The 11,397-nt window shown below is 44.0% G+C and overlaps 1 protein-coding gene across 4 annotated transcripts in view; it reads right to left on the bottom strand.

Annotated features, from left to right (window-relative positions):
* SLIT3 (slit guidance ligand 3) overlaps positions 1-11,397 on the bottom strand; it is a 703,024-nt gene that overhangs the window by 398,923 nt on the left and 292,704 nt on the right. The window lies entirely within an intron of this gene.

The following is an 11,397-nucleotide window of genomic DNA, read 5'->3' as shown; positions in this document are numbered from 1 at the left end:
ACTTTTCTAGACTACAATAAAAATGAAGTATTAGAAAAATAAACATGGGCATGGAGGGCTCAGCAGTGTCAAATTATTGTAAATATGTCTAAATGCTTAGGCTTCATTTCTGTACGCATCCTATTCCCAACTAGTAACCCAGTTTGCCAACTGGCACACATCTGTGGACCAGACTTCAAGTAGCACTAAACCAGGAAACACTGGAATGCTTGGAACAAGGTGGTATATACGATATATCTCCTTAATATGTAACTGTTGATTGAATGTAGATGTATATATATCACAGATATAAGTATATTATCTATATACATATATGATACAATCATTCTAATACAGCCATATGCAAATACATTCAATTAAATTATCCTCTATGCCCTACACATACTAAGGATAGGACTACAAAATGGAGGGCCGTACCTCAGAAAAAGAAAGCGCAAGTGGAAGATCCACTTGATGAAAAGGCGCGTTTGAAAGGAATCATGACCGAGCAGCGTCTGCCCTGTGTCTGTGCCCCATGCTTTCTTCTCCCAAGTTCTCTGAGGATGATGTGTATTCTTATCTCACGCAAGGGGCAGTGATGCTCACTGAAGATAAGTGATTCACTAAGGTCAGCTCTTTAGGGATAGAAACTGCATTCAAATGCACGACTGTCTGTCTCCACATCTGTGTTCTTTCCGTAGTGATGTCATGGGTTATATCACAGAGGGTACCAAGAGGATGGATGTTTTCCCACCGCCACCTCCAAGCAAAAGGGGCTTTAAAATAATCATGGATGGGCTGGCCTAGGCAGGTTTCAAGTGAGAGTGAGTCTACTGTTGGGCTTCTAGGACATTTACTTCTTCCCAAGAGAAAGACCTAGACCCCATCTTCTCCTAGAGATTGAAGCATCAAGATATGATGGCTGAATATGGATGGATGGACCTAGAGATTGTCATGCTGAGTGAAGTAAGCCAGAGAAGAAGAAATATCATATGACATCCCTTATAAGTAGAATCTAAAAAGAAATGATACACATGAACTTATTTACAAAATAGGAACAGACTCACAGACTGAATGAACTCATGCTTGCCGGGGGGGAAGAACGGGGGGAGGAGACAGGGAGTTTGCGATCGACGTGTACACACTGCCATGTGTGTACAAAATGGACAACCATCAAGGTCTTTCTGTGCAGCACATGGAACTCTGCTCAGTGTTATGTGGCAGCCTGGATGGGAGGGGAGTTTGGGGGAGATGGATACGTATATGTACGGCTGAGTCCCTTTGCTGTCCACTTGAACAATCACAACATTGTTAATCAGCTATACTCCAAGATAAAAATACAAAGTTTTAAAAAAATAAATAAAAATTTTAAAATGGTTAAAAAAAGATATGATGATCACGATGTGTTACAGCCACCTAAGACCCAATTAAAGGGCCAGTGCTCTGAGTAGGGCAGAGCAGCAAGGGAACCAGAGAGGCATGATAACATCCTGCATCTGGGATGCGTGCGTGCGTGCTAAGTCGCTTAGTCCGACACTTTGTGAGCCCATGGACTGTAGCCCGCCAGGCTCCTCTGTCCAAGAATATTGGAGTGGGTTGCCATGTCCTCCTCCAGGGGATCTTCCTGACCCAGGGATCAAATCCACGTCTCCTGCGGCTCCTGCGTTGCAGGTGGATTCTTTACCGCTGAGTCGCTGGGGAAGCCCTCTGCATCTGGGTTGTCTCCCACCAAAGATTCAACACGTGAGCTACTTATTAATACATTCCCTTATAAAGCTAATTCCAGTGGGGATTTTCCATTGCAGCCAAGGAACCCTGTCTCATGCAGCCTCTTAACATGGCAATAGGACACTGAACTTCACACTGTCTCTTTTTTAAAAAAAGCCATGTTTGCTTCGCACTGTTGGGCCAGAATCTGAAAAGAAACCATCATTTAATTTATGGCAGCAACATACATTTTTCAAACCACCCTTTGAAATGAAATGTAGTTGCCCTGAAGGCATCATAAAAAGTTTAACTTGGGAATAAAAAAAAAAAAAAACCAGAAAAAAGAAATGAAAGAAACCCCACAACATGTAACATAATGCTTACCGACTACATCCAGGGTGTCGTTTAACTTTCAGAACACAGTGCATCAAGGCATATACAATCATAGACCTTCAGCTCCGTTTAGGAATTCCCCTGCTCTTTCCTGCATGTTTACACAACTTTAATGCTTTTCTCTATTGGCTCAATAAAGCATTTTTCTATTGAGATGGCATTGCTCATCTGTATTTATCCCACAGTGAGGAGGCTGAGCTCTCTGAGCAGTCCATTTTGGTAACTGCAGAGCTAATAAATTGTGAATAAATAGCTCAAATATTTCTCAGGAAATAAAACTGGAGAGCAGAGGCCTTTGCTTTAACTACCTAAGACAGTCTTGCATATTTAGAGATTAAGGCTGAGGTGAGACTTTCTTCTTTCAGCTGAACCTCATCCCCCCTGCCCTTGACAACTTAATTTCCTGTCCTCTTTGTGAGACGGACGGATGAATATTTAGTGTAGAACATGATTGTGATTAAGCTTCCAAATGTATCTTCATCTGGATTCCAGCTGGTGAGGCATCTCAATTACTCCTCCATCCCCCATGGAACTGTCTTATTGATGTAGTAAGCTTTGCATGATGGCACTGGATTAAAAATCTCCCAGGACTCTCCAAAACTTCTGACCTCAATCAATTATCCCTTAATAAAGAGAAAAAGGAGGTCTTGTGCATACACTGTGACCTGAAGAATCCCACCAATAGACATCACTTGCTGACTAGCCACCCTCAAAGAATGAGAATGTGTCTTGCAGGCAAGCTCTTTTCTCCTACTCCCCACCTTTGCAAATGATGATTGATGCCTTAATGTGAGGCTGATAAACTGATGGCGGTGGTGATTAATAGGTGTACTGTCAATACAACACAAAGAGGGTTGCAAAACCTTCAGCTGCCCAGGATTTCTTTCCTGAACCAATATTTCATATTCGTCACTCTTTCCATGATTCCTGGTAGCATTATGCCCAAACTGAATTACGGAAGCACGGTATCATTCTCTGAATTTGTTTTGAATATCTTGGGTAGGTACATATTATTTTTCAGCATCATTTCCTTTGAGAAGAAGGAATTTATTTACATGGCTCCTTCACTCATTTCTTCATTCAACATTTGCTGAGCCGTGTATAGGCTGTGTGCAAATCGCTGGGCATAGATCTGTAAGCAAGACATAGATACAGAGCAAGTTCCCTATTCTCAGGGAACACAGTAGTGTGGGGGTGACAGGTATGCACATAGACAATCACAATTCGGTGAAAACCGTGCTGGAGGAGGCCCAGGACAGGATACTGTAGGGACACATGGGGTGGCATCTACCTTAGACTCAGGAGGACAAGCAGAGAAGGGTTTTCAGAGCTTTCCTTCTTCTCCCTTCGACCGGCAGTGGCCTCAACACTTAGACAAAGCCTTCTACACCAGAGAACAACATCTGCCCTTTTTTCCTTCCTTTCTCCCTCACTCCCTCTTTCCATCCCTTTTTATAAAAGTAAAGGTCAGACACTTTTCAATTCTTGCACTTGCAATCTAACAATTTCATGAAATGGGAAAGAAGAGCAGGCTAAAAGGTGTTTTCTTTTTTTTTTTTTTTTAATTTTCTTGCCATGTATATAAGTGGCTTTAGATGATTAAATGCTATATCCAACGTCTCACAAATTGTATGGTTCCCACAGCAGTTCAGAGAATGGGGTAATCTGTGTGGATTAGGGTATTCGGGAGATGCTTAAGAAAATGAGGAACTAACACAACATTGTAAAGCAATTATACTCCAATTAAAAAAAAATTAAAAACGTGATACATAACTTAGGGATTCAAGATTACAGGAAAAAAAAGAAATGGGGCTGAGCTTGCTTTCTAAGACATGCTAACAGTGAAGTCAGCACTTCCTCCTTCCATTAGGCAAAATCTGCATTTCCAGCAAGCAGAATAGAAGGTAGATCCCCTTAGGAACCCAAGTGGGCCCACAGAGAACTCCAAGACCCCTGTCCAGGAGGAAGAAGGAAAAAAAATAAGGTATAGATCTGATTCCTCATTTAAATCTTGCAGCGCTAAAGAAGGCACTTCTCTCTCAAGAGGGAAGCTTGCTTCCCCTACTTGCCTTCTTGGTTCAGTGTCTGTGTATATGTTGCTGGTACATAGCGGGCTGAGGGGGTACACAAGGAAAAAGGAAACTGAAGGAAGACTATCAGTAGCAAAGTGGGACAGGCTAGCTCATAGGGCCTCTTGGAGAATTTTCAGTCTCTCTAGAATCACTCTCCCACATGATGACGAAAGAGAAAATAGAGCTCCTCAAATACCTTCACACGGAGACGGTTAAAACAAATCACCCTACATATGAAAAAATCTCAGAAACTAGGAGAGGCTGGAGTGGTAGCCTGAAGCACTATAAACTCATGAAAAATTAATTCACTCCTCAAAGTCAGCACTAGTAAGGACTTTTCTACATAACGAAAAGTTCTCAGTGGCATTATTAAAAACACTGGAGTGAGCAACTAATTTCAAAGGCCCCACTCTCGGCATTAGGAGTTATCAAAGACAGATGTGCTAAAAAGTTTCCCTCTATCAAATTCAGTGCCCATCAGCTCTCCCAGGGTTAGAATTGAGATCCTTGCTATGATTGGAGCACTTTTGTTTTCATTTTAACATAAAGGCTTTTGTGAGATTTCCCTTTAAAAGCACGGTGGAGAATAAGATTAGTGAGATCAGTCCTTTTCTCCCAGGAATCATCACCTCCTTTAATCCAAAGACCTAAAATTGCACGCCCAGTCCAGTCACAGCGAGGGAAGGTAGCGTTTGTCTGCCACACCAGCATTTGCCAACCTTAGAAATTGTGACATTTTTCAAATAGAGGCAGGAGACGGAGGCTTAAGGTTCTGGACAAGTGTGTCCCATTTTCAGAAATCCTGCTATCCAAAAATAAAATGTATACAAAACCAGATAAAACTAGAAGTGATTCATCCCATTTACAAAGGAGGCCTCACCACGGGGTTCCTTAAATGTCACGGTTCATTGTCCACAAAACAAAACTAAAAAGGTGATTATTTGCATCATTTTTGGGAATCATAAGTGTCTAAAGATGCATCTATTATACTACTACTACCAATGGATTCCCTTTATTGAATGTCTACTATTTATGTGACTGTCCTTGACACTTTACGTAAGTAGTCTCATCTACTTCTCAAAACAGCCCTGTAACTGACATAGCAGAACCTCATTTTATTCTAGAGAAAAATGAATTCTTGCCAGAGGTCGTACAGCCAGAGCTGAGTTGGAATTCAAACCAAAGTCTGTTTTGCTTTGCACTCCACTGTTCTGATCTTCTTCAGAGTCAGACGCATTGGTCATACTCTAAAGCCTCATTAATTTGGGCTGGCTGAGACACATGACAGCATAAATTTGCTGGAAAAGTTTGAATTACAAAATATGCACATAGTCCACAAGTATACCCCAGGAACTGGCGATTTCAATCTTTGCTGGAGATCCTTCAGGACTTACTCTAATAAGAAGGACCATTTATAAGTCATAATTCCAACACATCACTAAAATAGATGAAAATACTTTGTTGCCTTAATTTGATTTAGTATAACTTGATAACATGCATATTAATCTCTTTTGAAGACACTTTACACCAGCTATTTTCAAGGGGCCACAAATTCTTGAATACTAAGTCTGAATGTGACCATGCTTTGCATTTACATTCTTCCAAACCAAGGTTTGTGAACAAATCATTAGTCTCTTGGTTTAGAAATAAAGAGAAGCAAGAGATTGCAAATGAAAACCATGAGCTCCTGCTCTCCTCTCTCCATCGCCTGAGCAGGAAGGGTGGCTGGTTTAAGAGGGAGTAGCTATCTCTGTCTTACGAAATTCAGGCCCGGAGTTCTGGATCTTTGGCAGACGTGTGAACTGGGAGCTCAAGATTGGGAGGAGGCAGACTCAGGCCAAGTTAACAGAAAGAATGACACAGCTATGAGACATACAGGATGCTAAAACTTGTCCATCATCTTTCAGAATTTTAGGAAAAACTCTAGATCCTACACGGGAGGAAACTACGGTGATAGGAGCGACTGGTAGAGAGAAGTAGAAAAAGCCCAAGTGACCAAATTGATACACATAAGAAACAGCACCATTTCACATCGAGTAGGCACTATGATGGAGATACAGGTGTATCTGTAAGCTCTGCTGTGCTCTCAGTCACGTCTGACACTCTGTGACCCCACGGACTGCAGCCCACCAGGCTCCTCTGTCCGTGCGGACGCTCCAGGCAAGAATACTGGAGTGGATTGCCATGCCCTCCTCCAGGGGATCTTCCCAACCCAGGGATCGAACCCAGGTCTCCTGCATTGCAGGTGAATTCTTCACCATCTGAGCTGCCAGAGAAGCCCATATATGTATATATACATATATCTCCATAATAAATGTTGGCAAGGGTATGGAGAGACTAGAACCCTCATACATTGTTGGTATGGGTATAAATGGCACAGCCACTGTGGAAAATACTCTGGCAGTTCCTCAAAACGTTAAATACAGAATTACCATATGACCTAGTAACCTCATACCCAGATATAAACCACTGACAAGGGAAAACACACATCCAAACAAAACCTTAAACAAAAATGTTCATTATTAGTAGCCAAAAGCTAGAAACAACCAAATGCCCATTAAATGATAAATGGAAGAACAAAATATGGTAGACATACAGTGGAATATTATTTAGTCATAAAAAAGGAATGTAGTAGTCATAGGCTACAGCATAAATGAATCTTGGAAACATGCTAGGTAACAGAAATCAGATTACTGCACAATTCCATATAGTCAATTACTACATGATTCCATGTATATGAAATGCCCTTCAAAGGAAAATCCATGGGGCTAAAAAGTAAATGAGTGGTTACCAGGGCTCTGGAGAGAGGAACAGGGGAAGTGACTGCTAATGGGTGGTGGGTTTCTCTTCGAGGTGATGGATATGCTCTGGAATTAGACCCTTGTGATGGCAGCACAATATGAATTCTGTACTTGATGATAAAGACTACTATGTCATTTGAATCTGAAAGAAAGGGAAAGCCGTCTACTGGGAAGAGAATAGTTCAAAGCACTGGTGCTGTAAGTTTTTCAGTACAACGTACTGAAGAGTCCAGCTGTGTGTTCTGGAAGGAGGCTACTTATTGCAGCATTTTGGGATCATCAACCACAGCAATAAGCATCCCTTCCTTCGCTCCCCACTGCACAAGCTTATCTGCTCCAGAGAAGCAGTCCCTGTCCACCACAGCGAGAGGAGGACTCCTCCACGGTGTTGAGTTGAGCCACGGGGTCACGCTAAGGTTTCAGCTGGGTCAGCAGTTCATAGAGTCTCCTCCTCACTCCGTGTGAAACAGCTGTGGCTGGACACGTGCACGAGAAGGCCAAGTTCTCCCTGGGGAAAAGCTTCTGGGAGCTGTGCATTTCATTTCTAAGAGTTTCAAGTTTCCAGTAGCAGTGGGCACTTGTAAAACTTCAAGGCACCCGACTTGGTTTTTAGACTATTTCTGACAGCAACAGAGGATGAGAGTGCATTCCTATGTATCTCATCATGCTGAGCAGACCTAAATTCACAATGGGGGTGGGAAGGGAGGTGACGGTGCGAGAGGGTGACTCCTGCGGACCTGGACCAATGGGTGGCAGCCTGGAGTTGTGGGTGAGATGATCATCTCCAAAGTGTAAGTTGCTGCTGCTGCTAAGTCACTTCAGTCGTGTCCGACTCTGCGTGACCCCATAGACGGCAGCCCACCAGGCTCTGCCATCCTTGGGATTCTCCAGGCAAGAATATTGGAGTGGGTTACCATTTCCTTCTCCAATGCATGAAAGTGAAAAGTGAAAGTGAAGTTGCTCAGTCGTGTCCGACTCACAGCAACCCTATGGACTGTAGCTGACCAGGCTGCTCCGTCCATGGGATTTTCCAGGCAAGAGTACTGGAGCGGGTTGCCATTGCCTTCTCCAAAGTGTAAGTTGGGTGCAGCTTAACTACTTCCTCAATGCCCGGGCTTTCCCTCACCTCCAGGAAAGTTCACTTGGTTGCTGCTTCAACAAGCAGCAAAAGAGAATTATTAATATCACTTCTAAGATTGTCCCAAATATAGTCCAGGCAGAAGGTAAACGACTGATATAAAGTGATGTACTTTGTAGAAGTGCTGATGTTCTAACCTGGGCACACACCTGGGCACTCCTCTACACACCTCCAAGAACACTGCCTGACACAGGGTGGTACTCGATAAGAATGTACTGAATGACAGAGTGAATAAATGAATGAATGAATGCATGAATATGTGCTTTTTCAGCCTCTCTGTGTGCTAGCTGGGCTTCCCAGGAGGCTCAGTGGTGAAGAGTCCATCTGACAATTCAGGAGATACGGGTTTGGTCCCTGGGTCAGAAAGATTAAATGGCAACCCACTTCAATCTTCTTGTATGGGAAATCCCATGGACAGAGGAGCCTGGTGAACTACGATCCATTGGGTCAGAACAGAGTCAGACATGACTCAGTGACTAAACAGCAACAAAAACGCACTGGCGACTTTACAAGGTTTCTAGCTCGGTATCATGTTTTGAAGGCAGAGAGGTGTTAAGGAACTCGCCCAAAGTAACACAGCTTGTAAACAGCCGATTCAGGATCCAAATCGTAGCAAGCACATAGGAAGCACACTGCCTCACCAGAGCGAGCGAGCGGCCCTATTCTGCGTTTCCACGGCACCCAGGGCTCACTTCCATTTTGGTGTCTACCATAGCACATCGCAAGGTCATGCTCACTTTTCTGTTATCTCTGACTGTATTGTGAGATCTGAGAGGCAGGGACTAAATGTGCTTTGCTCATTGCTATACCCCTGGTGATACAGTCCTCAATATATCACTCAATATAGACATACTGACTTAACAAGTGGGAATGAATTGATGAGTTGGACTTGTCTAGACTGAACAGAGGAGGCAGAATATGAGAAGGCTCCAATGGGCAAAGAAGTGGAAGGTGGTGTATAGTGGGACCCCCTGCCCCCGAGGTATCTTGTTTGTGTATTTAGCTGCAGGTAAAGTGGTGGTATTGCTGAAAGGGACTGTAACTTGCCAGGGATCTCAAGGCAAATTAGGGGGCACCAGGGTTTGGCAGGGGAACATCTGTACAGCACATTGTGAGTGTCAGATGAAAGGCATGCATAGAAAAGCAAAGATCACAGCATCACTGCTGCAGAAATGAAACATCCCTAAATTAATACAAGGAGGGAGGTGAGGCTCTCAGAAACAGACTGCAGAGGGTACTGGCTTGCTTCCATGCTGCTTTCGAAGTAAGTAGGTAAGAGAGTAAAAGTAAGACACAAGAGGAAGCAGGAATATACAACCTATCTGAAACTACTGCAGATCCACCATCTCACAGGCATGCTCTGGGCAGATCCGAGTTGAGAGGTGGATGGCACATTTAGGAAAGCATAAAGAAAGCCATGGGAGGCTTGGGGATCACTTTCTCCTTGCCCTTCACCCCAAGTACATTCTTGTGAGCCCCGGAATCCGTCTAGCAGCAAGCAACAGTGGCCCCGCCATGAAGGGAGGCTCGTGCTTCCTCTCCGTCTCTCTCCACCGCTAAACCCTGTTCTTGCAAGTATTATGGTGTTATGAGCCCCATGTGTGTGAAATTAAAAACAAAGGTGATTTCTTCTTAGAGATAATTCTCCTGCCTCCTTTTCTCCACCCTCCCCCACCTTCTGTTTTCCCTGCCCCCTCCCCAGGCCAAAACCCCTACTTAGCAGCTGGGTGCCTGTCCCATACTGCCAAAAACCCCATTTGCTTTCGATATTCTGGGCTTTGCCACAGGGGTTCTACTCTGGCCAGAGTCAAGACACACTAATTCCAACATTATTTTTACTGGCAACTTCAATTCTTTAAGGAGGATTCAAATTCTATTTGTAGATTGGGGTGGGAGTCAGGGAACCACAACAATGCATAACTTAAAAAATATACCTCTCCACCTGGATGTCCTGTAGGCATCTCAGACTGAACTCGTCCCAAACTGACTCCAGACCACCTCCTCAAGCCACCTCTTTGTCCTTTTGCTGGTAAACAATACCCCCATTCCTGCTATCTCCCTTTTTAAATCTGTCTCCAAGTTCTGTGGATTTTTCAGTTGAAATGTCTCTTCAATCCAACCCTTCCTCCATCTCTGTGACCGTCTGGCTTAATATAAGGCCCTGTCTATATGGAGGTCTTTGCCTTCAACAGCCTCCAAAGGTCTTCCCAGCATGAATCTAATCATCTTTCCACTTAGCCTCATATCCTTTTTCCATGATGATTCCTTCAATTCAATCGGTCTGACCGAATTATGCCGTCACCCCTTGAATATGATGTCTGTGTTCTTGTTTTTGGTTCCTCACACACAAGACTGTTTCTTTTTGTGTTGGGGATACTTGCTGTGCTCACTGCCCTGGTTGCTCTGGCCCCTGTGCTACGGCAATCCAGCACACAGCTCCGTGGTGGTCCTTGGCCCATGATGCCGCAAGGCTGCACGGTGTGGTCACACCCTCTCCCAGGGTACGAGTGACTTGAGAACAGGATCGGGTTACAGCAACTTAGCAGAGTATCTCGTAAATGTTTGCAGATGAAGAAAGGAGCAGGCGGGAAGAAGGAAAGAAGGAGAGAAGAGGGAACCCCGATAGTCCAATGGTTAAGAATCTGCCTGTCAATGCAGGGGACATGGCTTCCAGCCCACATACTGCATGGCAATTAAGCCCGTGTGCCACAACTCTTGAAGACCACCAGCCACAACTACGGCGCCTGGAGTCATGATGACTGAAGCCCGGGGACGCTTAGAACCCATGCTCTGCACCAAGAGAAGCCCCCACCGTGAGAAGCCCGCGCACCTCCACGGAGAGCAGCCCCAGCTTGCAGCAGCTCGAGAGAGCCTGCGCTCAGCAGGGAAGACCCAGCATAGCCAAAAATAAATAAATTAAAAAAAAAAAAAAGGGCCAACTTCTCCTCCATCGCTGCTTTCAAGATCTGCATACTATCCCTCAAACTCGTTTAGTTTATTTGAATGTCCCTCAAAGCACAGAATTTACAGCAGACAAAGGTGTGAATATTCACACTCTGTCCATAGTGGCCTTGGACTTAACCTCTCAAAGCCTCAGGTTCCTTCCTAAGCAGGGAATCATTAGCTCTCTACAAACATTTGCCTAAACGTTTGACTGTGGGATAAGGTATAAAGCATTCTGATAACAGAACCAGAGATTTGGAAAGCATTCAATTATTGAGTTTTAATGATTATTGCTTATATTGTCCTTAGGGATTTTTACTCAATACAGCTCCTCAAACTATAAGACAGTCTCTGCCCTGTGAAG

The sequence above is a fragment of the Giraffa tippelskirchi genome, chromosome 8 (genome assembly GCF_054371585.1).
Source record: "Giraffa tippelskirchi isolate mGirTip1 chromosome 8, T2T-mGirTip1v1.2.pri, whole genome shotgun sequence".
NCBI lineage: Eukaryota > Metazoa > Chordata > Mammalia > Artiodactyla > Giraffidae > Giraffa > Giraffa tippelskirchi.
The sequence above is the reverse complement of the archived record's forward strand: the minus strand, read 5'-3'. Positions and strand labels throughout refer to the sequence as shown.